At 37.8% G+C, this 12,801-nt stretch overlaps 1 protein-coding gene across 7 annotated transcripts in view; it reads right to left on the bottom strand.

Moving 5' to 3' along the window:
• Positions 1–12,127, bottom strand: part of zbtb20 (zinc finger and BTB domain containing 20) — a 151,561-nt gene extending 139,434 nt beyond the window's left edge. For 3 of the 7 annotated variants that reach the window (XM_088920149.1, XM_088920150.1, XM_088920152.1), the window contains exon 1: positions 11,925–12,097. The gene's annotated coding sequence lies outside the window, so the exon portion shown is untranslated. Of the gene's footprint in view, positions 1–11,054; positions 11,515–11,924 lie in introns of those variants that run through there. The other 4 variants (XM_088920154.1, XM_088920151.1, XM_088920148.1 and 1 more) reach the window with 3 other exon arrangements.
• Positions 12,128–12,801: the final 674 nt, after the last annotated feature.

The raw sequence follows: 12,801 nt of genomic DNA, 5'->3' as shown, positions 1-12,801 counted from the left end.
AATTAGAATTAAATTACCTGAATTCCAAATCACATGCTTCATATAAACAGACCTAGCTGAAATTATACAAACCTCTTGACTGCAGATTAATCCATTTAACAATTACGAATCACCAACATGCAATTTACAATGTATCCAACTACCCATTACTCAAAATAAAGAATGCAGAGAGAACACATGCCCACACAATATCCAAACCCATACAGGGGGCACCCTTTGTTATGCCTTGGAAATGCCATTCTGAACACATCATTTAACCTTTGTCACAACAGTAACAAAATACCTAAGCTTCATTAAATTTAATTTTGCACACCTTTTATCTGATAATTTCACATTCTCTAAGTCACTTTGAAGTAAGAAAAAAATCTGGCCCCTTTTCTAATAAATGGGAATTTTTTTCAAATCTGACCTATCTTTCTAATTGCATGTTAAATAATGCTTAAGACCAGTACGCCAATCCAAAAATAGTGAAAGCTTCACTATTTACCTCATTTTTAAACCTGAACCTCTCAGTCTGACCTCTGCTTGATAAGATGAAGTAGTACCCAAGACCCTGTGCTCTGCACTTTGAATTACTACGTACAATGCTTCAATAATTATTTAATTCCCTGATGCATCACCAATTTTTTTGTAGCCCCACAGGAGACTGTTGCGCTAAATAACTTATTTATTGTTGGCAGCGTAACCTATTACTACAGTTACTATAATTAATTAAAAGCAGCTAAGTGTTTATAATTAGCATTGAACATACGTAATTACAACACAACTAGAATGTAATAATATTGATTCCTCTTGGACAATTACAGAATGTATTTTAAAACTCTTCTAGGACAGGAATAAACACACTCGTTTACAGTGTAGTTTCAAGCTCTGTCTATTATTCTTTCAAAATTTACTACTCTGAATAATAACTTATTGAATAATTATGAGAAGAAGAAATCGTCATTATCATCATCATCATCATCTTTCTTCTCAACAGCATCAGAAGGCCTGTGTGCCACGTGTGTGACTCGGTGTGTTTCGCTGTCTCCTTTGCATGGAGGTGAGCCCAGCTTCAGTACCGTCTCTTTCATGGTGAACGTAATGTATCCATAAATAGCTCTGTTAAATTCCATCAGCCTTCTTATTTCACCATTGCTTCCTTGACAGACTTTAACAACAGAGTAAAGTTCACATACTGCTTTCAAGAATTTGGTTTCTGTTTGGTGTATGCCTGCTCAAACAAAGCTGCTGGTTGTGTGTGTGTACTTTGGGGAAGAAAAAAAATACAAAAAGTCTCTATATCTAGTCTGTTTTGAGTTTTTGAACTTGGTAAGACAGGAAACTGTAGATGCATGCACACAAAAAGCAACACACAATACTGGCTCACTAGAAGATCCCTGCTCTTTACGACATACACTGAATGTTTTCCTTTGGAATTTGAGTAATAAGCCAGAGTTATTATCACAGCGTGGCCACAGACGTTTTTACTTTAATAATCCATCTTAATTTCATTCCAGTTCAGTTTCAGCAGCACACATGAAATGAGGACTACCTGTGATGTCGAATAACTGTGCAGTAAGGTTCTCCAAAAGCATAATTAAAATGAACATATGCTCCTACACTTGCCAGTGGTCAGGTCTGTCCTCTGATGATTCCTGCCCCTGGGAACGCTGCGTTTACTGTGTCATGTCAAGCACCAGCTTCTGCAGCAGGTTTTCAGACCACGACCTTCTTGTTTTTTAAAAAAAAACTAATAAAAAACGCCACTTTATCGAAGGGTTCCAACATGCGACACCTTGCAATAATGAACAACTTGCCGCACAGCAGACATTCTGGTAGAGTTGCTTTAAAGATAAAAATTGCCTTCACTGTTTAGCCATTCAGCAGTTAAGAACAAACGTATGGCACTGATTAATTCTTTTAAGCATAGCTGTGAACTACTAAATGTAATGAAATTGTACTAATAACTTTTGGAACACGAAAACGTTACAAAAAGGAAGCATGATGCTGCCAGATCTGCAGTATCAAATTCACTGACATGCAGTTACATAATGCCCCTTTTTTCCCCGAACTTTGATCTTAAAATTCTTCTTGTTTTTCCAAGCAGGGGTGTGTCTCTGTCCCACAGAAATCAATAGCAAGCCCCAGATAAACTGATGTAGACTGATGCTTTGATAAGACTTAGGTCCTTTAACAAAACTATTGTAGAGAATATAAAAAAAGGTTTTTGAATGGATTAGCAAAGTAATACCTCTTAATGGCTGAAAATGTGAAACTTAAGAACAAAAAGAAACAGCAAGCAAAAAATACACACAGTCCATTGAAAATAAAATGTCCCATCCATCCATTTTGGAGTGGTGGAGTAGCCGGAGCCTGTCCTAGCAAGCAACAGGTAAAAGGCAGGATACACCCTGGACAGGACACCAGTCCATCACTGGGCAAACAATACAATGTCTAAGGACCTAAAACTAAAACTACTCATAAAGACCATTTTCCATATAAACATCCATATTTCAGTGGAAGGCACTCATTAATATATGGTTATACTATACAATATTTTAAAAATTAAAGTGCTTTCCTCTTAGATCAACATATATAGGTTTAACAGTAGATACGTGTGCAGAATCTTTTAAAAGCCTCACATAACAAAGCTCATCTTTTATCCGTGTAGAAGTAAAAAAAAATCATTACCATGATTTAAAACAAGCTAAACTCCAAAACATTTATCAAGTGCTTCGTTTGTAAAACGTAGCAAATAAAAAAATCTTCCATCAGCCATAAACAACTGATTGTTGATTAAAAATGTGGACACTGCTTAATAAATCCACTCTACAAGTATACAGATACACAAAGAAAATACAAGTCTAAGCTTTATATCAATAGCTCACTGTTCACGGACATAATGCTACAGTATTTGCATTTTACATTGTGAGCTGATAGGTGAGCTGATTGTTTGAATAGTACTGTTCCTTGCGATAAAACACTGAGCTCGAGTCATGTGATTTCATGAAAACTCCAGACGCTCGGTGTTTGGTATTTGACTTGAATCTGTACAGCCAGTCAAAAATGCAAGAAAAAATACAAGCATGCCCTGCTGGAGTAATGGAGATCCCGATAGTGGATGCTATCGGTACCACTGAAGCCAGCCTGCCTGTCTGTGAGCGAATTCGCCCGAAGAATGAAACGTTTTGCTTCAGCAACAAGCAGACTGGTCCAGAGAAACCTGCTCCTATGGGACAAACCACATCCTGGAGGGCAGGGGCTCACACTCTGGCCCAGGACCATCACATCTGCCTGATCCTTCTGCAGAATCTTTTTCAGACGGTAGTGGCAAATCTCCAGTAAGAAATAACCTGTACGTCAGCAGAATTAGCTGTAGCTGGCCGTCTGCATGAAATTTGCTTAGCAGACTCCCTTTTCCACGGGGAGTTCCATTACAGAAAATGTACATTACATGAACAGTACAAGGAACAAGCAGGCACTATAAGGTAAAATATATTAAACTAAACAAATGACAATAAGAAGCACAAAATTAAAGAATTAAAACAGTGCACAGAATTTGTGGATACAGAGCAGTGATGTAAAAACTGTGAGAATATACTGTATACCCTGTTTACAGTGAGTAAGTGCAATTAGCAAGTGAAGAGGAAGAAGTTATTTTCTTTAGTAGAATGAAGGATAATTATTGTGAATTAAGAGACAACACCTACATATGCAAAGATCTACTGTATATACAATGTGTAATGTGATCCTTAACTTGGTGAACAGGCAAAAAACCATCATCATCCAGAAGCATAGCAAACATCTAAGGAAATAACTGCAAACAACTATCCTACACACAGAGTGAAAAATGTATCTGCTTTGAGAGACTGCTGAGGATGAGTTGTAATCTTTGGCAAGTTAAGTCTGTGGGGTGAATGCCTCTTTCATATCACTCCATGTATTTTTCCAAAGAAACTTATAATACCAGTTCGAGAATTTTAAAAAATGAATGCAGCGCAGTGTAAGAGTTATTGCAGGATGGAGCTGAGATTCCGGTTTCTCTCTGGTAGCTCACTGCAGCACTGAGGGGCGAGAGTGGAGAACAGACTCTAGCAATGAGAAAACACACGGTACAGAACTCCTGAAGAAAGAGGAGTGAAGAGGATAAGTAGGGATGTAAGGACAGATAAGATACTGAGGGCAGGAAACAATATGCATGCTTTGGGCCATTAAGGGATTTACAGCTGAAAGATGAAATCATCATCTTAGGTGGGTCAGAGATCATAAGTGACTACAGACAGAGCGGAGGCTGTTGTAGTGTTTTAATTCACTGTTGCTTTGCCCTTGCAAGACCTCAGAGAAGTGTGGAACTGTCACGGTGAGCCTTGTTCTGTGTGTTGTATTGCTGAAGTCAGCTGGTGTGTTCTACAGTGTGATGATCTGGGGAAAAATCTCATTTAACATAAGAACATCCTGGTGTGCAGGTTAAGGGTAACTTTACTTCTCAGTAATACATTGACAAAGTCCTTAAATCAGCAGTTTTTTGTTCTTAAAAGCTCAAAAAGGAATTCCTGACTGCCCCGGACAATGCCAGACTACACAATATCAGGGTTAGAATGGTACGGCATCTGGAAAACAGCTGAGGTCTTGCCATGGTGTGAATGCTGGTAAACATCTGTGGGGTCAACACCATCAATGCCAGTGTCATCCACTGGAAAAAACTGTGACTGGCCAACGTAGTTGAACATCCCACAGCAGTCTGTCCAGAGGCTGGTCAGGCCTACGAGTCAGGAATGCCTGGAATTATGCTGATGTTCCGGGAAGCCATACCCAGTATAAGCTATGCAATGGAACAAGTAATAGGTTTATTACATGCTGAAAAAAGAAGAAAGAAAATATACTAAGCTATGCAATGTCTTTATTCTGACAGTGTGTCTCATTTCACAATGAGAAAAAATATCAATCCTTTGGTATGAATTTAGTTCACATTTTCTTTAATTTTGGTTGATACTGACATAAGATATGGGGTGTGAGGTTTTGTTTAAAAGGTAAAAGTAAAAATATAATTGCTCTCCGATATTAATTTAAGATATTATCAGATAATGTGCCCCCTGCTGTCCGCAACATGAATGGACCACGCATTCACACATGGCTTCTTGTAGCAGAGGTAGCGGAGTAATGAAAAAGACAGCCAACTTAAAGTGACATACAAAATATTTATTGAAAACACCTCACACAAATAAGTATTAAGAGGTTATTAAAAGTGGCATTTCCTGAGCCCAAGACCGCTAAGGACCAAAGCGACCCTCACACTCGCAAAGAAGCACGACAGCTCAGGGGGATGAAGCTGGCTTCCACAGAAGAGAAGAGACTGGACAGTCTCACCTCTCAAACGGCCCAGTCTTGAGAACCATTGAAATGGAAATAAATCCGCCTTCCACAATAAAAGGAAATACAGCCCCCTTTCAGCCCCTAAATTTAGTGTGGCCTCCTATGTGGTCAGAAATACCTGCACTGTTCCAGTCCCCAAAAAGCAGGATGAAAAACAGCTTTCTTGGCTCTGCAAGCCAGTGAATACTCACTCACCAGGGGAAAATATTTGTCTTTCCAAAGGATGCAAGTGGATCAAGAGAACAGAGAGACCGACTGACTTGACCTTTCACCTTCTATACTGTACCAAGCTGGTGCCACACAACTGGCCAATGACTTACAGCATTAGGACATTTCCACAGCAGTTTTGTCCTAGCAACAGACATGCCTTTGGCGTGTGAGGGGAAAGGGGACTGTAAGCCAGCACCCCCACCAACTCAACATTACAGATGTTTAAAATATTTGCTTAAATCCATTAGATCTGAGAGCCGCATTTCTTTTGTGCATCAACATATGTAGCCAGTGAATGTTATAGACAAATTTGTCTATGTACACACAGTATAACAACTGCATTTCTTCAGAGGCAAAATATGCCTCCATAATTAAATTGCCATTGAAATATACAATAGTGATTAGAGAACAAAAAGCATGCTTTCATTGACCAACATTTTAAAAGCAATAACAATGTGACATTTGGTTTGCACATAAAAATGTACCATTCCATGAAGGCTTACCTCTGAATTCTCAAATAAGCAATGTAGTTTAATTTGCAATCTTCAAAATTTTCGATTTATTCACTGTTGTGAATAAGCAGAAGCAGCAAAAAAAAAAAGTTTCAGCCTGGACTAGGAGTGTTTAGGGCTCCACAGAAATAAACTACAAAAAAATTAAAAAATGCTTTTACACATAACCTGGTGTTAATTACAGCTTCAATTACATTATTTCATATGAAATTAGTTTTTGCCAGTACATTAAACTATTAGAGGCAAAATAAGATTGCACTGCACATTCCTGTCTTTTGTTACAGAGTTATAAAACAATAAATGAATAAAAATATGGTCCCTATCACTGAGCCCTGAGGAACCTCACTGATAACCACATCCAAGATTGGTTCTTATAGTTCTTAATGTTCTAATTCATTAGAAATGGTGATAATTAGATTCCATTTTCATGTTAATGAAAAAAGAATGTAAAATGTCAAAACACTATACCATATACAGTATATATCATTAACATTAAGCCAGTAGACTTTGGAATTAACTATTATTATTTCCTTTCCAGTTTCACGTACCCAAACAGTATATCAAATATATACCATAAAACATTTACAGTCACATTGAAAATACCAATGAGTTTCAAAAATAGTTGCTAACATTATAAGAAGACAATTAGATTACGTATACAGCATATTAGAATGTAAAATACAGTGTAAAAAAGACTAAAAATACAATATTCTAATCTGGTATTCTGGTATTTAAAGACAGCATATCAAGTGCTAATTGAAACACTAATTATTTCAATAATGAAAAAAAAAGATTTTAAAAGGTTGGTTCTGTGCAATGTTACCAGTCATAGCAGCATATAATAGTTTGTTGAATAGTGATACTTTCATTCTAAACGTGTATCAAGTGATATATTCAATTAATATAATTTGGACTTATTATACCATGCATTAATTCACAGAACATGTACATTAAAAATTTACATGGCTTGATTTATCCTTTAGGCAAACTGCGAGACACTGACCAGCTAGGACTATGAAAAGAAAGAGTATAGTTGTGCTTAAAATGACCTAGGCACATTTTTGTAACCTAATGATCTAAACTGATTGTTAGAGTTACGACATCAAGAATGATGTAACTGTTATTTTGACGAATGTTCTGTGATGATACAAGACTACAGGTTTCTCATGAAGAGCACAGTGAAGTACCCAGAATTACAGGAGGACAAAGAGCATTATGGAAGTGTGAGCCCATGTTTTGAAAACCATCTAAAATAAACCGGATAACTCAGAAAGACTGAGTTCCTAAATTTTGAGTTTTACTATTTAAAATATTGAAAGTCCATCAGAGCTGCCTTAATTCAGACTTCTCAAATCAGTGTTACAAAATTTAAAATTATACTAATGAATTCATATTAAATTAATTAATGCAAGTTGTTTTATTTACAAATGCTGCACTGTGTGTCTTTTTACATTATAATGATGGAAATTCCATACTTCATATTGTCATTTGACTTATTTTATCATACAGCAATTTAAAAAAAAAAACAATGTGCTGGTATTCCTGGGAAACACTGTCAAAAAACTAAAAAGATTGCATCTTATGTTATTATTCTTCAATATTTTACTTTTACAGACAAAAATTCCATTAATTTGACTCATTTTCTGAAGTCCTGGATTGAGACAGAATTTATTTTAATTTCTTCATATCCCTGCATCATAAGAAATCTTACTGTACCTGACTCTTATCTTTAAACCCCACACTAGGCATACTCACTCTTTAATACAACGCAACGTTAAAATAAGCCCTAACAATGTGAAGAGACGTTTCGCAACATTGCATATAGTTTGCGTGTCCAAAAAAGGATTTGACACTTTTGCTAAATGATTCAAGGACAAAAAAACGCTCTACAATTCATACAAAAAATATTTTAAAATTAAAAAAAAATGCTTAGACCTTAGATATCACAGAATTTGGAATTAAGGTTCTGAGCCACATTGCACTAGATTTCCATCTCTAACAGCGTACTGGAAAGCAACTAGTACACAGAGCTGCCAGACTGCTGCTTTGCTTAACTAGTTAAAATTCATTTTTAAATTTGAGCTAAACGCACATAACCAGTGCATTACAGAATCTCGACTGAAATAATTTGCAGTAATAATAAAGAACCTGGCTAGTTTAGTGATGTAAACCGTAACATTTATATAACTATGCAAAACACTGATAATGGAAAATAAAAAAAACAAACAGCAGAAGTCGACTGGAGCTCCCAAGTAATTGAAAACTGGAGAAACAATCAGAAAATAATTTTCTATGCGCAACAGCAATGAAATTGATCCTCTTTTTTATTCTCATAAAAAATAAGGTTCTCAATTTGGAAGCACATTTATATATTTTATCAAGTATACTACTTAATTAAGAGAACGTGCACAACTATAGACTGTTCTGTTGTATAAAAACTACGTGCAGGGTTTAAAACACTTAATTACTGCTGTAAAATAATTCATATAAGGACGTCATTTCAGAACCTCTTGATGAAAATCATTACCTTGACAAATTATTATAGTAAACCTTTGTTTTAACTCCGTGAAAAGAGAATACTCTAGATGCATAATTACATGTATATTTCAGTAATGTATCTCTGCTCATTATTTACCTTGAAAGCGTGTACTGTAAATCTTTACTGATTATACTGCTAAACATCAAATGGGTCTGACAAAATAGTTTCCCTCATAAAAATGCACAGCCGGTAATTTCCCCCAATTCCCTTTCTTCACGTGAGTAACTTAACTTTTGAGTCGTTGTCATGAAGCAAATCGGTGCTCAAGACTTTTCCGCGGTACGGACAACAGCAGAGGTCATAAAATGCAAGAATCTTAGAGCTCCTCTCAGCTGGACTCCTGTTATAATAAAATACTACCCGTTTTCATTTTTAAACCCCTTCGTCAGATATTCCCCAGGTATGTGATCGCTACTCTTCATGTCAGACCTGACTGAAAAGCAATAATGCATCAACCCAGGCAGTTTTTAAAGGCTAACCCGACGTTTGAAACACAAGCACACCTTTCTGCACTGAGCCATTTCAACAGAATAACCTAACACTGCTATAGTTCACACAGCCTTTGAAGAACACACGAACTAGTTCTTTTTCATTAAGTCACTTTTCACACCAGTGTAAAAGAACTGCGTCTCTCACGAGAGGGTAAAAGAGATAGACACCCGTAATATAAAGTTGTATCAAAACAGAGTAAAATAGTAGGAAAATATACAGTGGAATCAGAACCGCATAATAGGATGATACTGACAACAGCTCAAGACAAAGGGGAGGCAAGAGATCTAGTAAATACAACAATAAAAATAGAAAAAGTAACAAAAAATCAAACTCATTTCAAAGTACTCTGAAATTGTGTAAAAGCGTACAAGTAAAAAAAAAACTATGAGTGCTTCTTGTCCAAACGAGGCGGTGCAATTATAACATCCTATACGCAGATGTCACCTGCTCCGCAGACGGATAACAATGAAGAGTTCTCGTCTCTTCAGAAACGAACAGGTAGACAAGCTCTGCGTGTAAATAGAGAGAGCCACACAGTTCCAGAGAGTTTCAGACTGGCAGAAAGTTGTCTTAATATATCCAATGCCTGCGTTATATAGAGTAAAATCGAGATTTTTATTTTTCATTGAATATGCAACACTCCAAAAGTTAAAAATAAATAAGTCGTTTGCTTAGGGTACTCAGCAGTAAACATAGCTCTGAAACCGGGGCTTTTTTTTTAAAAAAAATCACATTTACACCCAGAGCTTTAAATGGTTAAACAGCCTTATGGCTATGATGCCGTGCAAGAATGCGTGTGTCGCTACCACCTTTCCAATAAAGTATTGCACTATACCTTCAAGGTCAAAGACACCTGTTTCACAGAGAGTGCAGCCATTGAGCTGTCCACGTCGCAACTTCATATAAATAACTGCGCTCCTCATAGGAATCCCTGTCCTTGTAATATTATAATAATAATAAATATGAAAATACCAATAATAACAAAAAGTTTGGCTTTCTTGTGCTTCAGTTATAATCTTTATCTTTATTCGTGTATCCAGTTCACATATTTGCTTTTTAATGACCAACGTAGTATCTGTGAAAGCTACACGTTAAAATAACGTTTCCACGTTAAAACAATGAAGAGTAGTGATAATCTGGAGCATCGCTGCCAAAAAAAAGAGGAGGGAGGGAGGGCGCGTCATGATTTAGCTTGTTTCTGCTTCTTAAAATAATATATAAAAATGCCGGTAAGTTCCTGCCAGGGGTGCTCCCATGTCTGCTTCCAGTAAATGTATTTATTTGGACAAATATCGGGGAGAATGAATCTACATTTTGGCTCACCTTGAGAGCGTATTACACTAGGACCGGTGGATAATCACCCGAAGGACCTGACCCTGCCATATTCCCCACTCCCAAAACGCGAACAGTATCTCATCTTTGTTTTTCTTGAAAGTCGTTTTGTCCCCCTTTCCGTTTCGTTGGCCCGGCTGTGCAATATGTTAAGCGGAGCCCCCGCTTGCGAATATAAAATAACATTTGCGTTGGCAAAACTGGCATTTCACAACACTTCGCCTGTGATAAAAAGAGGGCATTCATTTTGTAAAACATGGCACCAAAATGTTGGGTGCTAGGAGCGAAGCTTTTCTTTCATCACCGAAAAAAAATATATCCGTGTACACCAGCTGAAGAGTTTGCAACACAGACGTGACCGCTACACAATTTTAAAAACCCGAGTATCAGCTTTGGAGAGAATTAAAGACGGGCTTTCAGCTTTTTTTGTATGATTTGTTTTTTACAGAAGGCAGGTATTTCATGAGAAGACAGACAGAGAGAGGGGTTTGCCCGTAATTCGGTAAAGAAGAGCTCGTACCCCCATTGAAAAAAAAGGCAGATCAAGAATTTGGAGTTTGATACAAAATTGATAATCAAAACCGCTAAAAAGAAACCAGTCTTATCATTCCTACCTTCACCGAGGCGAAGAAAGGGGAATCCGTAAATGTATCCCTCACTTACAAATGGTAAGAAAGTTCTCACAAACGCTGGTTTGAGAAAACACACCACGGGCAAAATTAGAAAACGCTACTTAATGTTGAGGCTACAAATAGTTAATAAACATCCCCTCCCACCTTTTATCTCTTTATCTAAACTGTCGTTTATTTATTTACTTATTCCTTCTCTCTCGGAAAAGCTTCCCTTTAGTTGACCACCTTATTGTAAAATATTTGCTTTTTCCAATTTTTCTCTACTTTTTTTCAAGCACCCACGGCAAAAATAAACGCACTTCAGCTGTCGGCTTTAATCGCACATCACAAACAATGTAATTACTGAACAGCGGATCCTGCGATACGAAGACCCTCTCCGCGTACTTCAACCAATTTTGAATTATTATAGCAGCCAAAATCTGTGTGCCCACTTAAAAAAAAACGCTACGCATATTCCCGAGCATTTGAAAACTGTCATTCCCATCATCTTTCTCCGCTCTGTCACGCGTTCAACAGCTACTTGCATCACCGCGCAAATGAAGTCAGTGATACTTGCAACACACAATGCTTAATCCAACTTAATCTAAATAATGTCAAAACTATCCGTGGCGAAATAGGAAATAGTTATTAATATGTTTCTCTGCGATTATTTCTTGATGTTTAGTCCCGAAGAACACCTTGAGGTGACTGTAACTCGGTTCCCCGTCCCTGTATTTTGGTGAATTCACGTACTTGTTAAAAAAAAAGTTTTTTCCCCAAAATTTGTGTGGATAACAAGAAATTTCTGTTCTTATAAATAAAACGGACACTTTATCAACACCCACCCCCTCCCCTTCCTTCACCGTTTCTTACCTTCTGCTCCCAGATCGCTTTCAAGAAGCGGCGGCGCCTGCGTTTTTAAAGCTTCCCCGATTTCTCGCCCCGGCGGGTGTTTTTTCGCGTGTTTTTAATATTTTTCCTTACTTTGTTTCATTTCTCACTTCCATCTTCTTTCATCTCATCAATAAACACACGCGCTGCAGCCTACCTTTGCAAGGACACCAGCCCGTCCCACCGTGCCCGCCTCCCTTTTCCTATTGGCTGGAGGTGCGGGAGGGTCACGCCCCCCCAGCGGTCATTGGCAGAGAAATTCCTATCCAGGCGGCGGAAGGCTGCGTTTTACGTCACTCAACATCCAAGCGCGCCAATCACAACATCGCACACCCACTGTTTATAGAGTTGTGGAAGGTTGAAACTAGCGCCATTAGGGCTCCTCCCCCGAAACCGATTTCCCTGAAACAGAACGGGAAATTGGAGCCAAAATGAACACCCAAGGCGCACAGTTTCTTCACCATCACTACTGTACAAACCTTAAGCACACTACCCAGCGGACAAAAAGCACTGCGTCGATCCCGCATTATCTTTAGTAAATGGATACTTTTGCATTTGTACTACAGTTGTCTTTTCTTTTGAACGCAAGTCCGAAGTTGCAAATAGTTTTTATTCGAGATCAGAGTGATGGTAGCAAAAAAAAAACTCCCAATAAGCGCCAGTGAACCATTTTACTAGGAGACCGTTCATTGATAATTATTCACGTCTATCATGTCGTGTGACTTCAGATTGGGTAAGCGAGTTGTCCGTAAAGCTGTCGGGGGTGATGCTCTGACGAGAATTGGGCGATTCCGCCGTCCGTCATTTCTTTTCCCTTGCCATCAAGTTCGATTGCTTCCCGTCCCCCTTTTACTTTCTA

The sequence above is a fragment of the Atractosteus spatula genome, chromosome 7, assembly GCF_055471065.1.
Source record: "Atractosteus spatula isolate fAtrSpa1 chromosome 7, fAtrSpa1.hap1, whole genome shotgun sequence".
In the NCBI taxonomy this organism is placed as follows: Eukaryota; Metazoa; Chordata; class Actinopteri; order Semionotiformes; family Lepisosteidae; genus Atractosteus; species Atractosteus spatula.
This window is presented reverse-complemented; position numbering and strand designations above follow the sequence as displayed.